At 44.3% G+C, this 6,298-nt stretch overlaps 1 pseudogene; it reads left to right on the forward strand.

Moving 5' to 3' along the window:
* The first annotated feature begins 286 nt into the window (after positions 1–286).
* On the forward strand, positions 287–6,068 carry LOC129817878 (disintegrin and metalloproteinase domain-containing protein 17-like; annotated as a pseudogene).
* The last annotated feature ends 230 nt before the right edge of the window (positions 6,069–6,298 follow it).

The following is a 6,298-nucleotide window of genomic DNA, read 5'->3' on the forward strand; positions in this document are numbered from 1 at the left end:
TGGACAGTAATTTCACATTACGGGTCTACAAACACTACAACCCAGTCAAATATTGGTTCAGATTTTAAATGCAAATGTTAGAAGTTAAAATGGGATGACCAAGCATAAAAGAATTGATCAACCCAGATGTTGCTCGGGTTTGAAATCACTCTCCTGCTGCTAAACCTTTATTATCCTTATGTAAGAGTGCTGCAGTAACCGAAACTACAATTTTCTGCAATATCTTCCGAACTCAGATCGACAGATGAACAGAACAATTTCTTATTTTCATAAGTAAAATCAGTCTATGGTAGAAGGTAGATTCACTGCGAAATAAATATTTGAGTACCGCGTCCTGTTACTGTCATTGAGCTATAATATTAACTTGAGTGAACTATAGGCGACTGTATATCCCCCGCATCATTAATGTGAATTATTGTCTCTCACAACACTTCCGAGTATGCGGCCCTGGTTTAAAAAATATGATTTTTTGGCCTAAACTAGAAGTCAGATTTTACAATCTGAACTCCACTCTGTTACAATTGCCGAACGACAGAACGTTTGGTTATATTGTCACTGTACTCATTCCGTTACATCGTTACCTTCCTTGAGTATGCGGAAAAAAGTGCGCTTTTGGGAAGATCATATCCCGATAGGACAAATTCTGTCGAAGCTGTTTTTTAACCAGCGTATGGATTATTATTATTATTTTTTTTTTTTTTTTTACATATTGTTTAACCGATACATGCTGATATGCAAATATTCTATTTATTTAAAATGTCCCTATTTTTAAAGGATGGTGCAACAAAACCGGCGGCGGAGGTCGTAGATCCGTAATATGGTGAGTGGAGAGTAGCCTAACTTGATTTTCCGTTAAACGAATTTCATGAGTTATTTATGATGATTCCTGAGATGGGAATGGTAACAAACATCCCACACACTGGCACAGTATGGGCCAATGTAGCAATCATGGGCATGGCAGCATGGCATGGGAGCATAATGATGATAGTAGAACCAATAACAGTGGGTTAACCATCCTTATTATTTGGCAGAGAGCTGTTTCTCTAAACACTGGGTTGGCTGGCACTGAGAGTTATGAGAAAACTGTTCTGACATAGAATAAAATAAAACTGAATAGTTTGAGGTTGAATATGATAGAATAGGTTGGTATATGAACATTCTTGTGTCGGTGCAATTTAGTGAGGAAAAATGTGTTCTGTACTTTTCTGTTCTGTTATTCCTTTGCCTTTCTCCCAGACTACCTCAGTTCCATGCTCTCAGACTTCGAGGTGCTGCCCCTTGCCAGTCTCCAGACTCACTCAGTTCGGCGGCGGGATGTCCAGACACAGACCCATGTTGAACGACATCTCAGCTTCACTGACTTATAGAGGTAGGAACTCCAAGGCTGTGCCTGGCCTATGGGCGTGGTCTAAAGTAGTGCAATATATAGGGAATAGGGTGCCATTTGGGATGTACATCAAATGTCAATACCTCAGTTGCACTTGTCGCTTGTCTTAATCATCATGAGCATTGTGATTCCCCGTTTCTCACTTGTGCTAGGCATTTTAGGCTGTACCTGAGGACCAACACAGAGCTGTTCACAGAAGACTTCAGGGCCGTGTTCATGGATGAGGATGGACAGGAGGACAGCTACGAGGTCAACAGACAGAACCTTTTCAACGGCCATGTCATTGGTAAGACAGACACCACTGGTTGGACACGGAAACCATCAGACTTAGGTCACATACATTGTCAAGGGGCCTTTAAGTGCATTCATTTGAGATTGCGGCATATAGCTGAATCTAGAGGTAGCCTGAGAAATGGACTCATCAACTTTACACCACTTTTGAGGTCTGAAAACATCTGGCGAACATCTAATTTTGGAATGAACTATCACTTTAATGTCTCTTAGAGCCTCAAGAATTTGCCTTTGGCTTTGTCCCATGTTTATATGTTGTGCTCTTTCTCAGCAACGTTGTTTACTCAGTGTTGTCCATTTGAAGGAGAGGAGAACTCCAGAGTACAGGCGCACATCGATGACAACAACTTCTCGGCACACATCCTTACTCAAAGCAGAGTACAACATAGAGGTATCATTTTGTACTATTTCAACGACAGATTATGATACGAAACCAATATGACAATCATCTGAAATGCCTCAGTGTTGTGGACATACTGCATATAAACAACTGGAGTTTTTAGGTTACCTTCCAAATTGCACCCTATTCCACACTGCACTACATTTGACCAGGACCCACGAGGCTCTGGTCAAAAGTAGTACACTTTCCCCTATATAATGCACTACTTTTGTCCCTATGGGCCCTGATCAAAAGTAGTGCATAGTGAATAGTGTACCATTTGAGACACACACACACACTCGTTATCCTTATCAAACCTCCTAACAAATCAAATTAAATCAAATCTCTTTCCCTCCTCAGCCCCTATGGAGGTTCACGGCGGCGCCCCCCGATGGCCGTCTGCTGGTATACCGCTCTGAGGACATCAGCCGACTGGCCTCTTCCTGCAGTCTGTGGCTACGTGAAGACTGACTATAATGACCTACTGCCTGAGAGCGTGAGGTAAGCTAGACTGCAGGAAGAGGTTGAGTAAAGGAGGAGGAAACACTGACCTCAAACTGAATCCGCTGTGCTTTTCCAAATGAATCATGTCCCTCATAACTCTTAAATCCAAACCACATGTAGACTACATTGGACTCCCGAGTGGTGCAGCAGTCTAAGGCACTGCATCTCAGTGCTAGAGGCATCATTTAAATGATTTTTTTTCACCTTTATTTAACCAGGTAGGCAAGTTGAGAACAAGTTCTCATTTACAATTGCGACCTCGCCAAGATAAAGCAAAGTAGTTCGACACATACAACAACACAGAGTTACACATGGAATAAAACAAACATACAGTTAATAATACAGTAGAAAAATAAGTCTATATACAATGTGAGCAAATGAGGTGAGATAAGGAAGGAAAAGGCAAAAAAAGGCCATGGTGGCGAAGTAAATAAAATAAAGCAATTAAAACACTGGAATGGTAGATTTGCAGTGGAGGAATGTGCAAAGTAGAAACAGAAATAATGGGGTGCAAAGGAGCAAAATAAATACAGTAGGGGAAGAGGTACAGACCCTGGTTTGATTCCAGACTGTATCATTTTATTTTTATTTAACTAGGCAAGTTATTTACAATGACGCCCTAGGAACAGTGGGTTAACTGCCTTGTTCAGGGGCAGAACGACAGATTTTTACTTTGTCAACTCAGGGATTGGATCTAGCAACTTTTCGGTTACAGCAGCAAATTTGACTAACTGACTTTTTGTAAAGGTGGCATCCTAAGGCGGTGCCACGTTGAAAGTCACTGAGCTCTTCAGTAAGCACATTCTACTGCCAATGTTTGTCTATGGAGATTGCATTGCTGTGTGATCGATTTTATATACCTGTCAGCAACGGGTTTGGCTGAAATAGCCAAATCCACTCATTTGAAGGGGAGTCCCATATATTTTTGTATATACAGTGCATTCGGGCTCCTGAGTGGCGCAGCGGTCTAAGGCACTGCATCTCAGTGTTAGAGGCTTCACTAAAGACACCCTGGTTTGAATCCAGGCTGTATCACAACCGGCCGTGATTGGGAGTCCCATAGGGCGGCGCGCAATTGGCCCAGCGTCATCCGGGTTTGGCCGGTGTAGGCCGTCATTGTAAATAAGAATTTGTTCTTAACTGACTTACCTAGCTAAATAAAGATTAAATAAATAAAAATATTCTGAAACTATTCAGACCCCTTGACTTTTTCCACATTTTGTTATCTTACAGCCTTATTCTGTTTTTTTCCCCTGCATCAATCTTTCCCCCGCATCAATCTGCTGTTTTTGCCGCACTGCTTTGCTTTATCCTGGCCAGGTCGCAGTTGTTCTCAACTGGCCTACCTGGTTAAATAAAGGTGAAATAAAAAGAAATAAATACACACAATACCCCATAATGACAAAGCAAAAACAGTTGTTTAATTTATTTTTGCTAATTTATAAAAAATGTAAACGTAAATAATCAAATCAAATTGTATTTGTCACTGAATACAACAGGTGTAGACCTTACAGTGAAATGCTTAAATATCACATTTACGTAAGTATTCAGACCCTTTACTCAGTACTTTGTTAAAGCACCTTTGGCAGTGATTACAGCCTCGAGTCTTCTCGGGTTTGACGCTACAAGCTTACAACCTGTATTTGAGGAATTTCTCCCATTCTTCTCTGCAGATCCTCTCAAGCTCTGTCAGGCTGGATGGGGAGTGTCGCTGCACAGTTATTTTCAGGTCTCTCCAGAGATGTTCGATTGGGTTCAAGTCCAGGCTCTGGTATGGCCACTCATGGACATTCAGAGACTTGTCCCGAAGCCACTCCTGCGTTGTCTTGGTTGTGTGCTTAGGGTCGTTGTCCAGTTGGAAGGTGAACCTTCACCCCAGTCAGAGAACCTGCTCCAGAGCGCGCAGGGCTTCATCAAGGATCTCTCTGTACTTTGCTCCATTCATCTTTGCCTCGATCTTGACTAGTCTCCCAGTCCCTGCTGCTGAAAAACATCCTGACAGCATGATGCTGCCACCACAATGCTTCACCGTAGGGATGGTGCCAGGTTTCCTCCAGACTTGGCATTCAGGCCAAAGAGTTTAATTTTGGTTTCATCAGACCAGAGAATCTTGTTTCTCATGGTCTGAGAGTCTTTAGGTGCTTTCTGGCAAACTCCAAGCGGGCTGTCATTTGCCTTTTACTGAGGACTGTCTTCTGTCTGGCCACTCTACCATAAAGGCCTGATTGGTGGAGTGCTGCAGAGATGGTTGTCCTTCTGGAAGGTTCTCCCATCTCCACTGAGGTACTCTGGAGCTCTGTCAGAGTGATCATCGGGTTCTTGGTCACCTCCCTGACCAAGGCCCTTCTCCCCCAATTGCTCAGTTTGGCCGGGCGGCCAGCTATAGGAAGAGTCTTGGTGGTTCCAACTTCTTCCATTTAAGAATGATGGAGGCCTCTGAGTTCTTGGGGACCTTCAATGCTGCAGACATTTTTTGGTACCCTTCCCCAGATCTGTGCCTTGACACAATCCTGTCTCGGAGCTCTATGGACAATTCCTTCGACCTCATGGCTTGGTTTTTGCTCTGACATGCACTGCCAACTGTGGGACCTTATATAGACAGGTGTGTGCCTTTTCAAATAATGTCCAATCAATTTTATTTGCCACAAGTGGACTCCAATCAAGTTGTAGCAACATCTCAAGGATGATCAATGGAAACAGGATGCACCTGAGCTCAATTTCTAGTCTCATAGCAAAAGGTCTGAATACTTATGTAAATAAGGTATTTCAGTTTTTTATTTTGAATACTTTTGCAAACAATTCTTAAACCTGTTGTCGCTTTGTCATTATGGGGTATTGTGTGGAGATTGCTGAGGATTTTTATTTATTGAATACATTTTAGAGTAAGGCTGTAACTTAACAAAATGTGGTAAAAGTCAATGGGTCTGAATACTTTCCGAAGGCACTGTATAAATATATTTTCTTCACTGTAGTCATCTTAGTTATCTCACCCTTGGCTTTGACCCTTTGTGTTTATCCAGATTGCAGAGTTTATGAGCAGTCTCAGTCTTGCGCTTCCAGGCCTCTGATCCCCAGCAGACCGGTACTCCCCGGATCCAAGCCGCAGCTCCAGCCCCAACCCCTGAGGCCTCAGTCCCAACCTCCACCCCCATCCCCAGCCAGAGCCCCCTGCCCCCCCTGGAGAGCCCACGCATGGCTACTATCCGGAAGGACCCCAGCTTTGATGAGGAGGCCCTGGAGGGGGACTTTCCCATGGGGAGTTCAGCTCCACAATCCTTTGAGGACCTGACGGAGCACGGGCCCTTGGTCCAACACAGCGACAAGGCCCTACCCTTCAGACTACAGAGACAGGCCTGCATCAACAGCAAGGAGACAGAGTGCTGAGAGAGATGGAGACAGAGAGGGGGAAGAAGGGACGGGAGAGAGTGAGAGGAGGGAGAGAGTGAGAGGAGGGAGAGGAAGGGAGAGAGGGCAGAGGAGAGGAAAGGGGAAAGGAAGGGAGAGAGGAAAGGGGAGAGGAAGGGAGAGAGGGTTAGAGGAAAGGGGAGGGAGGGAGGGAGGGAGGGAGGGAGGGAGGGAGGGAGGGAGGGAGGGGAAAGGGGAAGGGGAAGGGGAAGGGGAGATGAGAGGAGGGAGGGAGATAGATAGATAGAGGGCTCCTAACACAAAGGAGAAAAGGGGAGTGAGAGAGACTGGAGGAGGAGGAGAGGACATAGAGTGGGAGAGGATGCTCACTC

Source organism: Salvelinus fontinalis, chromosome 20, assembly GCF_029448725.1.
Source record: "Salvelinus fontinalis isolate EN_2023a chromosome 20, ASM2944872v1, whole genome shotgun sequence".
NCBI lineage: Eukaryota > Metazoa > Chordata > Actinopteri > Salmoniformes > Salmonidae > Salvelinus > Salvelinus fontinalis.